General features: G+C 41.2%; 1 protein-coding gene and 1 long non-coding RNA gene across 2 annotated transcripts in view; one reads left to right on the plus strand and one right to left on the minus strand.

Annotated features, from left to right (window-relative positions):
- The window catches only part of LOC118410585 (putative WEB family protein At1g65010, chloroplastic), a gene marked incomplete at its 5' end in the record, with an annotated part of 343380 nt that overhangs the window by 313337 nt on the left and 24861 nt on the right, over nucleotides 1–5182 (plus strand).
- The window catches only part of LOC118406566, a 98373-nt gene that overhangs the window by 77514 nt on the left and 15677 nt on the right, over nucleotides 1–5182 (minus strand). The gene's annotated exons all lie outside the window — the stretch shown is intronic.

The raw sequence follows: 5182 nt of genomic DNA on the forward strand, positions 1-5182 counted from the left end.
TCTACTTGGTGTTAGATATCAGGAAAACATCATAGAGGCAAAACTCAGACTTGAAGAGAAAAGTGGATTTACAGTAGTCCATGAGACCAGCCTGAAATAGATGTTGGAAGACTTGGCTTGCTTCACCAGTTGCAACTTGACCCATGGTTAATTGGACCAACTTGGCCCAATACCCCAATCGTCCTGATTCTAATTCTAAATTCAAAATACCAACTAGGCTGATCCATGGAACTTTGGGATAGCATTCTAGATCCATACTAAACTTGATGATATCCAGGCCTTAGATGAAGATGTGTTAAATAAAAATAAAATTCCTAGGCCGGAAAACAATGCTGAATTTGTACAGTTACAAGTTGAGTGGCCACAGCTTTCAGATGGAAGCAGAAGAATACTGTACAAATTTATGTATGAAAGCAGACTTATTCCCCAATGTAGGTTAAGGAGGTAGTTTAATACATACATACATACATGTATATGATCACTGTATTGAGTTAGTTGAGGCTGTACAAAGTGAACACCAATGAGACATTTTTCCTTTCAAAATGTCAAAACAAAAATCAGTCAAAGCCAGGAATTCTGACTACTTTCTGCTACCACATGTACAGTTAATTGATCCAGTCATTACCATGGCAACTATACTCCTAAAAAGAGATGTTAGAGGTCAGAACTCTTGCATGAAATGATAGAAAACAGATGCTGACATAATCTGGTCAACAGTATGGTTTATGGGGCACATGGGAGCAATGTTCCCATGTTTTGAGTGCATTAGCACGGCAATCCATTAACACCATAAATCTGGCCCTGACTGAACTGGAGCAAACATTGCGTACTTCCTGACAATAGAGATTTGTTCCAGACTGATGCACATGCTAGGTAGGACTTTCTGATAATCTTCAAAAGAAAAAGATGAAGCTCAGTATAATGGTGTTGTCACTTCACCTTCGGATGTGCTGTACCATTACTTTTTTTACAACATAAGGTTAGACAATCCATTAGATCCCTGCATGCTGTAAAAGTAATGGACTTGGCCATAATTTCTGTATCATTTATTGTAGAGCTGATATAACAGCCATTAGGTTTTGTACATCAGCTTTTGCATATTGCATAGCCCTTAAAGCTGTCCTTTTGCATAACACACCAGCTTCTGCATCTGCAATGTACATGTACATCTGGTAAAACTACCCGTCTTCAAAACACACCAGCTTCTGTATCTGTTTGTATCTGTACTGCATAAAAATATTATATGGTCTCTATCAGTTATTATTGACCATCATGGTAAAATTCTCTGTCTTAATTGTAATGTTATAGCTGGTACCACCACCCTTTGATAAGTGCAGGCATTTGGTGGTGCTTGTAGGAATGTTCTATATGAGAGGGAAGGTCAAGCTATTAGCTGTGCTAGCTGCTGAGATCATATTAGGCCAGCTGAGAAATTTCTTTTTTTCAATTGAGATAGCAAACTTTAACAAACAAACTTAAGGCAGCTACCTAGGGCCATGTTTGGCCCCCAAAAAGTTGCCTTCATTATGAAATCTAAGTTGTCATGAAGGTTTAACAAATGGCCATTTACCACATAGAGTATGGTATAACGAACAGTAGGTTCTTCATTTTTGCTTCTTCACAATTCTTCTTCATTGATCCTTGATTGGCATTCAATGACATTTGTATAATTAGCATGGTGGAATGGGATAACCGTGATACTTGACCGTGGTGCTAGAATGGGCTGACGGTGACACTTGACCATGGTGCTAGAATGGGCTGACGGTGATACTTGACCGTGGTGCTAGAATGGGCTGACGGTGACACTTGACCGTGGTGCTGGAATGGGCTGACGGTGATGCTTGACCGTGGTGCTGGAATGGGCTGACGGTGATACTTGGCCATGGTGCTGGAATGGGCTGACGGTGATGCAATGGGCTGACGTTGATGCTTGGCCATGGTGCTAGAATGGGCTGACGGTGATGCTTGGCCATGGTGCTAGAATGGGCTGACGGTGATGCTTGGCCATGGTGCTAGAATGGGCTGACGGTGATGCTTGGCCGTGGTGCTGGAATGGGCTGACGGTGATGCTTGGCCATGGTGCTAGAATGGGCTGACGGTGATGCTTGGCCATGGTGCTAGAATGGGCCGACGGTGATACTTGGCCATGGTGCTGGAATGGGCTGACGGTGATGCTTGGCCATGGTGCTAGAATGGGCTGACGGTGATGTTTGGCCATGGTGCTAGAATGGGCTGACGTTGATGCTTGGCCATGGTGCTAGAATGGGCCGACGGTGATACTTGACCGTGGTGCTGGAATGGGCTGACGGTGATACTTGGCCATGGTGCTGGAATGGGCTGACGGTGATACTTGGCCGTGGTGCTGGAATGGGCCGACGGTGATACTTGACCGTGGTGCTGGAATGGGCTGACGGCGATACTTGGCCATGGTACTGGAATGGGCTGACGGTGATACTTGACCGTGGTACTGGAATGGGCTGACGGTAATACTTGGCCATGGTGCTAGAATGGGCTGGTCTTTATATAGATTAATCCATACATGCCCCTAAGCAAGGACAGGACAGACCGTTACAACTGAACAGGGCAATAATCGTACATGAGAGGTGCTCAGAGGAAATTGACCATGTCTCAGACACAAAACATTAATTAATTTGGAGCTATTGGTGCATGAAACATTTAAAGTTAGTGATCTCTGGTCGATAGGAATATGTTACATGTGCCAAGATGCATTGATGCAGTATTTCAGTCAAGACAAAGCGTATTCATACCTGTGTAAGGGTTTAGAAGGATACTGCTGTCTGATTCATTAATCTTAGCTTTTGAGCACAAGATATTAACTTACTGCAACAGCATATTCTGATTAATTCAAACAAATATTTTTAATGTAGTATCCTAGTTTAATATTACTACTAAGTAAAATTGAAAATTATGCCTGTCATGAGTGATGTCTGAGGAAAGGAAAATTGAAAGTTATTCCTTGCATGACTAAAGGTGTCTGGCAAGTTGCATTAGTGGCCAGACATGGTGCTTGTATCAATATATGGCTGACATAACTGGCCCTGACACTTAACTGGTTAAAGAGACATTAATTTGCTCCATTTTCTTCTAATTCTTAAAGTAGTCTTGAATCAGATTAAGTAAAGAGTGACCCATTACATTAGCAACAATGCCAGGTAAATGCAGATTCTTTTCGTCAATATGCTCCACAAATGAAGCAAGTCTCAGAATCTACAATGTACCTGCAATATCTGTAATACTAGAGATCTGGCACAACTTTGGTAGTTATAGATTTTTGTATTGCTGTTTCATAATCGTGCATCATTATAGACTGGGTGCAATGAGGCATGGCAGAAAATTGATCATAAATTGGCCATGAATTAATCATGTCGGGAAATGAAAAGAATCTTTACTCTGAGGGGTTTTATGATACAATTTGTTGTTCCTAATGGAATTCCAATTTATCTCATTGTACAAGCTGTGCCGCATTAGTGCATAGCTAACTGAGTTTGCTATGCATACCAAATGTGTGCCTCCTTGCAAATGAAAGACTCCCCTGCACTTCTTATAGATCCGTATAATGTAATGCCATGAGGCAGATTACTAAGTATGCTATACATATAGAATACGACACGGTGTATTCCGTATCACCCAAGGTACCAGCCGAGGGTGATGCGGAATACACCGTGTTGTATTATATTTATGTCATGCCCACCTGAGAAAACATGTTTCAATGTGAAATGCGCCAGAAGTTGAGAAAATTTGGGCTGGGACTGAGGGTGATGCGGAATACACCGTGTTGTATTTTATTCATGTCATACCCACCTGAGGCCACACCAATTTAATTTCTTGGTTCATGGATTTTTTCATAAAAAATATGGAGCGAGAGGGCGAAATTAAAATAGAAATAAAAATTGTAAAATGGTTCGGGTAAAGGTAAGGGCTAATCCCAAACATAAAGAAAAAAAAGTTTTCAGCTTGAAAAAAGTACAAAAACACTATTACTGTACAGTAACAGCACCTGTTTGTTGAAAATTACAAAAGTAGTGTCAGTTTTTATGTTTGCTACACCAGAAAGTTGGTGAATGGTTTCATTAATGGTGAAAATTTGATGAGTGGTAATTTTTATTTTTATTTTTTTTTCCCAAAAAATAGGAGCGAGCGAATCCGTGAACCAAGAAATGAAATTGGTGTGGCCTGAGCAAACACATGTTTGGATGTGAAATGCGCAAGAAGTTGCAAAAATTTGGTGCCCTTGAACAATGATTGTTACAACAGCAATGTTCCAATGTCCAAATCAAATCAAATTTTTGGTGCGCGCAGAGCTATGTTAGAATTATTCGTGGGAGCCTGTGTGATAAAACTTCAAAGCCTGTGTCTTAAGGCTTTTTATGTCATACCTGTGACGCGAAAACATTTGATACGGGTGTTCCGGACCGGGCCGGAACTTCTGTATCGCACAGGTTTGAAAGGCGTATCACACAGGCTTTCTTCGAGTAAATCAAACCATTTCGAACGGGCCGAGTGTGGCACGGTTGGCAATTCGAATACCTGATTCGGACGTTGGAACATTGCTTTTTTGTTCGAGGGCACCAAGTTTGTTCAACCTTCGGCCGTCGGACGATCCGACCCACGGCCGTACCTTGGGCAATACGGAATACACCGCATTGTATTCTATATTTATCACCCGTTCCGGAACACCTATATCAAATGGTATTGTGGCCCAGGTGTGACATAAAAGCAAATACAACAAACACACCAGGTTTGTACTGAACAGTACAAGCTACAATTATCTTGGGAGATTTATTTTACCCACTCACATTGGGAAGGACCCCTACTCTTTTCAATTAGTGTAAGCTTTTTGATGTGCTCAAAGTGTGGTATTCATCATGCCCCATGCAAGATGGCATCTCTTATCCCTAACTATAGGTTTACCCATTTTCTTCGAAATATCAAGTTTCTTTCCCAAGAGAACAAAATTTTGGCCAATAGGGATTTGAACCTACAATGTAGAAGAATTAGATTCTAAGCCAACAACCCTAACCATAAGATTATCTCACCAACATTTTATAGTCATGAGCAAACATCATACTGTGATCCTTGAGATGATAGAAACACTAGCACTATGATATGAAGACAAAGAACGCAGGGGTTTGATTATAGATCAATAATTCAGATGTAGCAA

Source organism: Branchiostoma floridae, chromosome 2 (assembly GCF_000003815.2).
Source record: "Branchiostoma floridae strain S238N-H82 chromosome 2, Bfl_VNyyK, whole genome shotgun sequence".
Classification (NCBI taxonomy): domain Eukaryota; kingdom Metazoa; phylum Chordata; class Leptocardii; order Amphioxiformes; family Branchiostomatidae; genus Branchiostoma; species Branchiostoma floridae.